The following is a 12,923-nucleotide window of genomic DNA, read 5'->3' on the forward strand; positions in this document are numbered from 1 at the left end:
AGAATAATGAATGCTACTGAAACTTTCATTATGTAAAAATCCAAAAGTTCATAATGTATGAGAACCAACAAAACAAAATTTAATTCATTAACCATTTTATTTAAAAGCAAAAGGCTAAGAATAAAAAACTTGTCTTGCTTCCCCTTTATGAGCTAAATTGAAGATGACCAAATAGTCCTAGCTAATGAAGAAAAGTTCTCTATGAAGAATTCTCACTGAAAGATGTTAATGAAATGATAAATGAGAAAAGCATGATTTTGCAACCTCTAATAAAATAATTGATATTTATTTTGGATCTTATCAGAAAGTGAATTTCTAAGTTGTGTCTCTTAAGAAAAGAGCTTTCTGTAATAATAAACAGATTGTATAAATAGATTAAAGGAATACTGGTTTGTAACCTGGAGACTTTTAACTTTTTTTACAGAAAACTATATTTGTGAGGATAGTTGTTCTATATTGTTCATGCAAACCTTTAAAATGTTTTTCATAGAAGGTTAATTTTATTCACCAGATCTAAGATAATTTAGCCACTGCTTATGACCTCACTAATTAACCTCTTAATAATTAGAATCATATAAAAGGAAAATACAGAGTCTTTTAACATGTAGAACATTGCTAAAGTCGTTTCTTCTCATGGAATGTTATTATTATTATTTTAGTGCTTCACAAGTTTGCTTCATCCTTGCACAGGGGCCATGATAATCTCCTATGTATCATTCCAACTTTAGTATATGTGCTGCCAAAATGAACATGCAAAATATTAAAGTTAGAATTCATAGTGGTTCTGGCAGATTAAATAAATTTAAAATAGAAGCTTAATGGAGTAGATCAAGGTTCAGTGTTTCAGAAGTGACTGGCCACAATGTGAGTAGGAAATCAGGTAGAAAATATTTTAATACTCTGAATTTAGTTAGTGGCAGAAAGAATGGATATGATGCTTTGAATTTGAGAGCAATTCTGGAAGTAAAATTAACAGGATCTGTCATCGATTGGACAAGGGTGGAAGATGGAAAAGAGGAAATGTTAGAGGGAAAGTCAAAACAGGATCCAATTTAATATTTAGGTGAATGTGTACCTCGGAGAAGGCAATGGCACCCCACTCCAGTACTCTTGCCTGGAAAATCCCATGGATGCAGGAGCCTGGTAGGCTGCAGTCCATGGGGTCGCTAAGAGTCGGACACGACTGAGCGACTTAACTTTCACTCTTCACTTTAACGCATTGGAGAAGGAAATGGCAACCCACTCCAGTGTTCTTGCCTTGAGAATCCCAGGGACAGGGGAGCCTGGTGGGCTACCGTCTATGGGGTCGCACAGAGTTGGACATGACTGAAGCGACTTAGCAGCAGCAGCAGTACCTAGATTTTCAATAAGATGCAAGATTACAGATTGCAGGGGGTTCAGCAGTGACTAAGAGTTGAGGAAAAGCTTTTTGAAAGCATCATATCACCATATAACAGCATAAAATTTAAGACATTTAAAGTCTTAACCTTCTTCCCATTCTGATCTCTCTTTACTTTCTAATAAACTTCTTCCCTACCTGAGCTGCACTGTCCCAAGGATCTAATAAGTCAATGGTACAAATCCACTATGCAGTTTCCCACCTTATCTTTTTATTTATACCATTTTTTTTCATATATGACATAATTCCTCCCTCGCATCTCTGCTGTATTAGATCACTCTGGTTCTTCAAAGCTCAGCTCAAGTGTACTTCATCCCCCAGGCAAGATCAGTTACTTCTTTTTCTATGTCCTCCATAAAATTTAATTCAAAGCTTTTTTACTGCCCTCGTAAGATCACGTTATTTTAAATAGCATTGTCTGTTCCACTAGAATATGCTTAAAGGCTCAACTTGCTTTGTTGCATGAATGATCCTTATGTAAATTGCTATGTGTTATTTAACATCAAGTAATTATGATACATTTACCTACTCTTGTCACTCACAGTGCTAAGCTGCTGGTGATACAGTAAGCCAAACTTTATGGTCCCAGCCCTCTCAAAGCTAACACTTAGTAGATGACACAGAGGATCAAAGAGACTAATAAAAAAGAGTACCATAAGTTCAGTAAGGATTATGATGGTGGTGATGATGATGTTAGCTATTGAGTACTTTAATGTGCTAAGCATAGATCCAAGCACTGTACATATTATATACTCTAACCCTGAAAACAACTCAGTGACAAAGGAAGTACACAGTAATTTTATAGATATTGGTAGTTGGACACATAACTTTGCTGACAAAGGTCTGTATAGTCAAAGCTGTTTTTTTCCAGTAGTTATGTACAGATGTGAGAGTTGGACCATAAAGAAGGTTAAGTGCCAAGAACTGATGCTTTTGAACTATGGTGCTAGAGAAGACTCTTGAGAGTTCCTTGGACAGCAAGGAGATCAAACCAGTCCATCCTAAAGGAAATCAACCATGATATTCCTTGGAAGGACAGATGTTGAAGATGAAGCTCCAATATTTTGGCTAACTAATGAAAAGAGCCAGTTCATTGGAAAAGACCCTGATGCTGGGATAGATTGAAGGAAGGAGGGGGAGGGGATGACAGAGGATGAGATGGTTGGCTGGTTTCACTGACTCAATGGACATGAGTTTGAGCAAACTCCAAGAGATGGTGAAGAACAGGGAAGCCTGGCATGCTGCAGTCCATGGGGTCACAAAAAGTAGGACACAACTTAGCGACTGAACAGCAACAAAAGGTGGACACATAACTAAGACTTTGAGAGACAGTAAAAGCTTCCCCAAACAGTAATTTCCAAGTTAAGGTCTGAAAAAAATGACTAGGGATTAGTCAGGTAGACAACAGTCAGAGAAAGGGGTGGAAGGATGGAGATAAAGAAGAGGAAGAAGGAGGAGGAGAAGTAAGATGAGAAGAAGGAGAAGGTGTATATATGCATGTGTTTAGGTGAGGGCTAGAGAAAGGAGAAGAGTTTCCAACAAAGGCCAGAGATCAGTCAGTATATGTATTTAGCAGACATTGGGCTTTCTATTTCTAAAGTCAGGCTATCAACATCATGGAGCTTAATTCCTTTGGAAACTGTCACAAAAGCTAAAAACTGAACCAGATCCATTGGACTCATCTTACAGATAGAAGCACTGAATCCTAGTTAAAGGAAATGAGTTCCCAGTGCCATGCAGAGTCATTGGCAAGAGTCGGGTTCCCAGGGCCAAGCTCTTTCCAGGACACCATGCTGCGATCTCTGTGGATTGTTAAATGGTTTCTACTCCAGCCAGCCAACAGCAAGTGCATACAGACAAATAGCATGTTTTACGAGTCCCATTCCAGCCACCACATTCCAGCTCACGTTCTTCTCTTGATTACTATTTAATATGAAAAATATAAATTATGAAATATGATAGTGCATATCTGTACTTAATCTCTAAGCAGATGTGATCTAGAAATGACTCTGCTCGATCTTCCCTTCAGCATATCAGTTTCACCATGAAAATGTGTCATGACTTTTCATCTTGTAGGCTATGTGAGTGACAGTCACTCAGTCATGTCTGACTCTTTGCGACCCCATGGACTGTAGCTTGCCAGGCTCCTCTATCCATGGAATTCTCCAGGCAAGAATACTGGAGTGGGTTGCCGTTTCCTTCTCCAAGTGGTAAAGTACCCGCCTGCCGATGCAAGAGATGTAAGAGATGTGGGTTTGATCCCTGGGTCGGGAAGATCCCCTAGAGGAGGCCATGGCAATCCATTCCAGCATTCCTACCAGGAGAATGCCATGGACCGAAGAGCCCAGCAGGTCAGAGTCTACAGGGTCACAAAGAGTTGAAGTAGGTTATCAAAGTAGGCTATGATTCCACTTTAATCACATCTCTGATGGACCATTTTAGTTTACTCTTACTCTGAGGTGGTTTGAATATCAGTTGTAGACAGACTGGAGTCCCAGTTCTGGGTCTGCCTCTAACCAGCTGTGTGACCTTGTTCTGGTGCCTACTGCTCTCTGCAGTAGCATGTAACAGTGTCCTTCACTGTGTTCTTGTGGGAATTAAAGGGCCACATACATGCAAAGAGCAAAGTGCAGTGCTCTGTACATTGTATATCTTGAAAATATTTGACTTCTGAGATATATTTTTAACACCAAATCATAAATGCACAGCCACAAAAATCAGTTACCTTAATCCTCCCACTTTACTGATAGCATTTGTAGACTGGGAAAGTTCTTACTTGCCAAATGAAGTATCCATTTAGTTCTACTACTAGACTGTAGACTTTGTAAGAACAAAAGCTTAATTTCTTCTATATTCTGGTGATTACCACTATGACAAGCATATAGTGAACATTCATAAATATAAAAATTGGTTGAATTATCAAATGATCTGGTATCTGTTGTTGTTTAGTCACTCAGTCATGTCTGACTCTTTTGCAACCCTATGGAGTGCAGTCTGCTAGGCTCCTCTGTCCATGGGATTTCCCAGGCAAGAATTCTAGAGTAGGTTGCCATTCTCCAGGGGATCTTCCTGACCCAGGAATCGAACCCATGTCTCCTGCATTGGCAGGCAGATTCTTTACCACTGAGCCACCTGGGCAGCCCTTTGGTATCAGACTTCCTGACATACAATTCTATTTATTTATTTTTTACTGTACCAAAAATTAAGATAAAATTAACACAACTGATAAACGTCTAGTCAGTGGTTTTTCCAGTGGTCATGTATGGATGTTAGAGTTGGACTATAAAGAAAGCTGAGCGCATAAGAATCGACTCCAACTGTGGTGTTGGAGAAGACTCTTGAGAGTCCCTTGGACTGCAAGGAGATCCAACTGGTCCATCCTAAAGGAGATCAGTCCTGGGTATTCACTGGTAAGACTGATTTTGAAGCTGAAACTTCAATACTTTGGCCACCTGATGCAAAGAGCTGACTCATTTGAAAAGACCTTGATGCTGGGAAAGATTGAGGGCAGGGGAGAAGGGGATGACAGGGGATGAGGTGGTTGGATGGCACCACCAACTCAATGAACATGGGTTTGGGTGAACTCTGGGAGTTGGTGATGGACAGGGAAGCCTGGCGTGATGCGGTTCATGGGGTTGCAAAGAGCTGGACACAACTGAGTGAATGAACTGAACTGAACACAACTGATTCTTCATTTTCTAAAGGACATTCCAGGGAAAGTTGGGGCTTAAAAATTTCAAGTTATTCTGTGATATTCCAGTATGTTATTTTTCATTCTGCCTGAACCCTTTGGTACAAATTCCCATGAATATTAATAGCTGGGAAGGGAATGAGGCCTTCAGTCAAGCAGTTAGGAAGTGAGGTGGTGCCTTGTGTGAATGTCCTGCTGGATGGTAAATCCACGACATGGCTCAGACGCTGTTTATGCATTTTAAATAGCTTTCTTTATAATTCCAGTCCAGAGAAAATATCATCTCTGAGCCAAACTGGGGCAGAGCACTCCAACCCAATGAAGTGGAATTTGAGAAATCTCAAACAGGCATCAAACCCTTGACCTTGGCTACTGCTATGTAGAAACATATCCCACAATGAGCTCCTTCCACATATTATACTTACCAAAACTATTATGTTACATAAAGAACGTGAACAAATGTTATTTCCAAACCCACTTAAGTTGCTTAAGCTGTGGAGTTCCTGGTCCTAATTTTAGAAGTAGTATCAATAGCTGAAGATGGAGATACTTCTGTGTCTTGCAGATATGAAATACCATAGAAACCTTGACCAGTTTCTCTTGGGATGACATTGGATTCTCCTAATAATGCAGTACAAACTCTCTGGATCAAAAAAAAGCCACTCTTGTATGTCTACAAAAGCGAGCAGTGGTTTCCACTCTTCCCTCTTGGGTCAAAGATAAAATATACACGAAATGCATGATTCCTGTGTGCCAAATATGGTTGGAAGTAGAACATTATCCTTTAACATTTATGAAGGAATTTGCTTTAACAGTGGGGGTGATGTGATGGTTTTCAGATGGTAAACTGCGCTAACTGTTTGAAAATGCACACAGGTTAGGAGCTGACAGGTTCATCCTCAAGTACAGGAGGTGCAATGTGATGCTTTGGTGCTGGTTAAATATTCAACCATTTCACTGCCCTGTTTGTGGGAAATATGCTAAAAGCTTATTGCTATACCCTTTGAACTCCCGGGGCAAGTGAAGCCCATAATTCCTCAGCCCTGATGCCAGTGGGTCTCATTGTATTTGATAAATGCCAATCACCTTGGTTTTAATATTTCCATTGATCTGGAGGGTATTAACAAGGGTTTTCTTTTTTTTTTAATCACAAAGAGAATCCTACAGAATCAAATCTTACTCCAAAATTCCATTCAGTTTACTATCTTACAAGCACCTAGTCTCTTTGATATGGAAATGCCTCCTGACTTCATATTGACAGCACATATTTTAGCTCCCATCATCCAACAAATTAAACTGAAGCTTTAAACATAGTATGTTTCTTGGACTTCCCTAGTGGCTCAGTGGTAGAAAATTTGCCTGCCAGTGCAGGAGACATAGGTTTTATCCCTGGTCTCCCAGGATCCCACACGCCACGGAAAAACTAAGCCTGTGAGCCACAACTACTGAAGCCTGAGCGCCTAGAGCCTGTGTTTCGCAACAAGAGAAGCCACCACAATGAGGCGCCCAAAATAGACACTGAAACTAGAAAGTAGTCCCCACTCGCCACAGCTAGAGAAAAGTCCACTCAGCAACCGAAGACCCAGCACAGCCAAAAATAAATAAATTACAAAAATAGTATGTTTCTTTATAGTTCATTTTTTAGCAAACAAAACAAAAGCTAAGAAAAATAATAAGCCTTTTTTAGTGGAGAATTTTTTAAAGTCCTTATTACTAAGAAAGCTTGCATTTTCAAGGAAAGGACAGACCAATGTCTGGTTTGGCATAAGGAACAATCGGCCAGTTAAGCAGTGGAAACTGACTTTTTTCCCCCAGTTACAAAAGAAAGAAAGAAATCTCTGGCATGTGCTAAGATGTCCCTTTTAGGTTCATGACTCAGGCTGGAAAGCTCACTGAAGAGTAAGAAATCATTTTTTAATTAATTTATTTATTTTAATTGGAGGATAATTACTTTACAATGTTGTGATGGCTTTTGCCATACATCAGTATGAATCAGCCATAGGCATACATGTGTTCTCTCCCCCCTGAATCCCCCTCCCACCACCCTCCCCACCCCACCCCCCAGGTTGACACAGAGCACCAGCTTTGTGTGCCCTGCATCATGGAAAGGAATCATTTTTATTGGATGAATTTTTTGGATATGTTTAAATGTATGTGTGTGTAAGTTGCTCAGTTGTGTCCAACTCTTTGTGACTCCATAGACTGTAGCCCCACAGGCTCCTCTGCCTAAGGAGTTCTCCAGGCAAGAATACTGGAGTGGGTTGCCATGCCCTTCTCCAGGGTTGAATGTATACACTGAGCAAATATTTTGAAATGTTTATACTACACTTGGAATGTTTGACCCAATGGAGATTTGAATTTTAGGGTTTTTTTTATTGTTTGTTTGTTTTGTTTTGTTTATTTTTTTTTAACTCTACAATATTGTATTGGTTTTGCCATACGTCAACATGAATCCGCCACAGGTATACACGTGTTCCCCATCCTGAACCCTCCTCCCTCCTCCCTCCCCATACCATCCCTCTGAGTTGTCCCAGTGCACCAGCCCCAAGCAACCAGTATCAGTCGCCAAACCTGGACTGGCAACTCGTTGGTGAGGGTTTTTCCCTCCTGTTCTGGTTTATGTCTGTGTTGCACCTTCATCTTTCTTTCTAGATGGATAGGATACCAAAGGAAGGGAGGGTAGAAAAACAAACCAAGATGGTGCACACATTTTCCCTAAGTAAACACAAGGTGTGGACTTTGTTGTTGTTTCTGCGAGATGATGCACTTCTTGGCCACACAATGTTCATGTTCATATTCTCATTATATTACAGCTCTGTGGTATCACTGTGTGCCAGGGATTTGCCCTTTATGGATATAGATACTCTTTCTTAATCAGACAACGGAGGTGAATAAATACGTACAAGTTACTATAATGCTGGAAATCTACTCTGGCAGCCCCTCTCATGTTTGGACTGGTTTTAGTTGGTCTTCATTTGGGGATAAGTAGACCGAGCCAGGACACAGGCATAAACATTAACTCTGGCACTGCAACCTTGCTGGCTGGTACCATGCTAGAATTTATGAGGTCTCTTCCTAGAATTAAGACTCCAGGAGTGATTTAAACCAAATTAATCACACTGGCCATATTGGTTCAGTTCAGCTCTGGGATGTCTTAATTTGGTCAGAGATACATTCTCCAGCAATTAAAATAAACAGAAGAATATTTATTAGTCTCTCACTGACAGGAAAAACTAGTAAATATAACATAATTTAATCATTGAATTATTCAGTTTTCATCAACTTTTCAATATTTAAAATGTCTTGTAGTAAGGATGCTAGAGCGTGTTAAAAATATATATGAAATATACATTTGTAAATGAGATGGCTGATATTTTAAAATTATTAACCAGCTTTTCATTAAATATAATATTTTAAATTACTTAATCTAAAAATAAAGCTTTTCCACAAATGTCAATATTTCTGTAGATAAATAATTCTTTTTTATATTCCTTGTAACATTCAGCACAGAGATTGGCCAGCATTTATATATGGAAAGAAGACCATAGGGATGTTGGATTAAAACTAATGTAGGTTTTAGATTCTCTATCTGTAACTATTGCCACAATAATACTGTGTAACAAAGCACCCCAAACTCAGTGGCTTAAAGCAACTATCACTTATGCCTTCTCATCAGTGAGTTCTCTTCTGAGATCTCCTCAGTATTATAGGACCTTATCGAATACATCTGGTTACAATCAGCACATTTTCAACTTTCTGACTGAAAATCTTTTCCAGTGCTATGAGCTCAATAGATATCTCTTTTCTTTATTTGGAGTTCTTATGGGTGACAGTTCTATCAAATGTTTGACATCAAATGTTTGGATGTTTTCCAGACTCTTGTCAAAGTTTCTTTGCTCTCTGCCACTTTATTCCCCAAGTAAATGTCATAAATATATATATTTTATATATTTATAAATACAATAATATAATATAAACAAATATATTAATAATATAGATAATAATATAGTAGTAAAACATATTGATATTATTAAAATATATTAATAAAATATTTTAAATTTATTAATAAAATAAAAATAAAATATTTTAATAATATAACAAATATATATTTATATATATGACCTGCCTTTTGAGAAACCTATATGCAGGTCAGGAGGCAACAGTTAGAACTGGACATGGAACAACAGACTGGTTCCAAATAGGAAAAGGAGTACATCAAGGTTGTATACTGTCACCCTGCTTATTTAACTTATATGCAGAGTACATCATGAGAAAGGCTGGGCTGGAAGAAACACAAGCTGAAATCAAGATTGCCAGGAGAAATATCAATAACCTCAGATATGCAGATGACACCACCCTTGTGGCAGAAAGTGAAGAGGAACTAAAAAGCCTCTTGATGAAGGTGAAAGAGGAGAGTGAAAAAGTTGGCTTAAAGCTCAACATTCAGAAAACTAAGATCATGGCATCTGGTCCCATCACCTCATGGCAAATAGATGGGGAAACAGTGGAAACAGTGTCAGACTTTATTTTGGGGGGCTCTAAAATCACTGCAGATGGTGACTGCAGCCATGAAATTAAAAGACGCTTACTCCTTGGAAGAAAAGTTATGACCAACCTAGATAGCATATTCAAAAGCAGAGACATTACTTTGCCAACAAAGGTCCATCTAGTCAAGGCTATGGTTTTTCCAATGGTCATGTATGGATGTGAGAGTTGGACTGTGAAGAAGGCTGAGCGCTGAAGAATTGATGCTTTTGAACTGTGGTGTTGGAGAAGACTCTTGAGAGTCCCTTGGACTGTAAGAAGATCCAACCAGTCCATTCTGAAGGAATTCGGTCCTGGGTGTTCTTTGGAAGGACTGATGCTAAAGCTGAAACTCCAGTACTTTGGCCACCTCATGTGAAGTGTTGACTCATTGGAAAAGACTCTGATGCTGGGAGGGATTGGGGGCAGGAGAAGGGGACGACAGAGGATGAGATGCCTGGATGGCATCACTGACTCGATGGACGTGAGTTTGAGTGAACTCCGGGAGTTATGACGGACAGGGAGGCCTGGCATGCTGTGATTCATGGGGTTGCAAAGAGTCGGACACGGCTGAGCGACTGAACTGAAATATATATATATATATATATTTCAATTATCTATTATGGCAGCATCCCACTTCCAGATACAAATTTCTGCATTAGCCAGTACTGCCATAATAATACCACTTAGTAAGTCACTCCACAAAATTCAGTGGCTTAAAATATGATGTCTTCTCTTTTGTGTGTTTGTAGGTCTACTAGGGCTTGGCTAACTAGACTGGGCTCAGCTGGTCTTGTTTCCATGCTGGGGATTGAGTCCAGGTGTTTTTCAGTCTTTGCTGCAGGTTAGACTCAGATCTGCTCCATATGTGATGATTCTGGGGTCCAAGCTGCTACTGCTCTAACTCTCCAGAGTCAGTTCTTCTCATGGTAACAGGCCGTGCAGACAAGGCATGTCCAGGTACAAGCACATTTCAGTCCTCCTACTTATTTTCCATCAGCTCGCATCTTTGACCAAAGCAAGCCACAAAGCTGAGGGTTAGGAAAGTACATACTGTCTACCCCAAGGCTGTGGCAAAGTACAGATGCATGTTATTACTAGAGGGAACTAAACAATTTTGATCAATAATTTGGTTATAGGCCCCCCCTGTTGAAATTTCACTGAAATAATCCAAGTTATCATTATTCTATCAAAGGTGATAGGAAGTGATCATCTATTTTTCAGTTCTACATTTGGCATTATTATATTTCTAAAATGTTATGCCAATAGTAGGTAATATTAAGCCAGGTTAACAATTTTATAATCCACCTAATCATAAAGTTGAAAAGAAATGAAGCAATCATTTTTACATTTTATACAGCTTAACAATTTTCTTAGGAATTAAAAAAGTAACAACCAAAGAAAATCTTCAGATCTGACTTTACTTTGTAATTTATTTTGAAAGATTCTTTTCTATTCAGTACCACTAGGGAATATTTTTGTGGTTAATTCCTTCTCTCAAAAACACCTGGCAAGCTTATATTAATGGTAAATTTTTGTGTGAAATCTAATTCTTTATTCCCACATATGTTCTGTTGGGTCTTAAATGGTGAACTGACAGAGTAGAAAGTAACCACAGCTCCAAATCATATTGTTTAAAAGAGGTTAAGATACTCTGTCTAAATATGCTGCAACCATTTTCCAAGAGACCTAACTGGAGGGGCAAAGGCAAGACAATAAGATGCTTTGAGTAGAGTTTAATTATCGGGGTTAAAGGCAGTTTTGTTCCTAGGGGCAGATGGAGTGTGTCCAGATTGAAACTGCCAGTCACAGAGGTGCAGAGTCTTTCTCCAATAATCCTGAGACAGGAAGCCTGTTTGGCTCTGTGGCAGGAATATTTCAGATCTCATCTGCTGACACAAAAGAAGATTCTAAGAGTCTGCCATTTTGTTAAGGATTGGCTTAATCTAGTCCTGTATAATATGCTAGCAAAGTAATGTTATACTTTATAATGCTATATTGGTATTATATAGCTATATAATGGTATATATATATTACCTATATAAATATTATATATATATTTATATAGATAATATATATACGTATAATGCTATATAAAACTAGTCCTGTATAATACACTAGCAAATAATGCTGAAAATTCTCCAAGCTAGGTTTCAACAGTATGTGAACCAAGAACTTCCAGATATTCAAGCTGGATTTAGAAAAGGCAGAGGAACCAGAGATCAAATTGCCAACATCTATTGGATCACAGAAAAAGCAAGAGAATTCCAGAAACACATCCAGAAACACATTGACTACACTAAAGCCTTTGACTTTGTGGATCACAACAAACTGGAAAATTCTTAAAGAAATGCGAATGCCAGACCACCGTACCTGCCTTCTGAGAAGTCTGTATGCAGTTCAAGAAGCAACAGTTAGAACCAGACATGGAACAATGTACTGGTTCCAAACTGGGTAAGGAGTACGTCAAGGCTATATATTGCCACCCTGCATATTTAACTTATACGCAGAATAAAGAAAAGGAAGTGAAGTCGCTCAGTCGTGTCTGACTCTTTGCGACCCCATAGGCTGTAGCCTACCAGGCTCCTCTGTCCATGGGATTTTCCAGGCAATAGTCCTGGAGTGGATTGCCATTTCCTTCTCCAGGGGATCTTCCCAACCCAGGAATCGAACCCGGGTCTCCCGCATTGTAGACAGACACTTTAACGTCTGAGCCACCAGGGAAGTCTATATTCAGAATACAACATGCCAAATGCTGGGCGGGATGAAGCACAAGCTGATATCAATAATCTCAGGTATGAAGATGACACCACCCTCATGGCAGAAAGTGAAGAGGAACTGAAGAGCCTCTGATGAAGGTGAAAGAGGAGAGTGAAAAAGATGGCTTAAAACTAACACATGTATACCTGTGGTGGATTCATTTTGATATTTGGCAAAACTAATACAATTATGTAAAGTTTAAAAATAAAATAAAATTAAAAAAAAAAAAAACTCAACATTCCAAAACTGAAAACCATGGCATCTGGTCCCATCACTTCATGGCAAATAGATGTGGAAATAGTGTCAGACTTTATTTTCTTGGGTTCCAAAATCACTGCAGATGGTGACTGCAGCCATGAAATTAAAAGATGCTTGCTCCTTGGAAAAAAAGTTATGACCAACCTAGACAGCATATCCAAAAACAGAGACACTACTTTGCCAACAAAGGTCCATCTAATCAAAGGTATGGCTTTTCCAGTAGTCATGTATGGATGTGAGAGTTGGACCATAAAGAAGGATGAGCACCAAAGAATGATGCTTTTGCACTGT

General features: G+C 39.0%; 1 non-coding gene across 1 annotated transcript; it reads right to left on the reverse strand.

The window, feature by feature from the left end:
* Positions 1-647: 647 nt before the first annotated feature.
* On the reverse strand, positions 648-750 carry LOC133250125 (U6 spliceosomal RNA). Its single transcript, XR_009737241.1, has one exon. It is a non-coding gene; the product is annotated as a U6 spliceosomal RNA (small nuclear RNA).
* Positions 751-12,923: the final 12,173 nt, after the last annotated feature.

This window comes from Bos javanicus, chromosome 6 (assembly GCF_032452875.1).
Source record: "Bos javanicus breed banteng chromosome 6, ARS-OSU_banteng_1.0, whole genome shotgun sequence".
NCBI classification, from domain to species: Eukaryota; Metazoa; Chordata; class Mammalia; order Artiodactyla; family Bovidae; genus Bos; species Bos javanicus.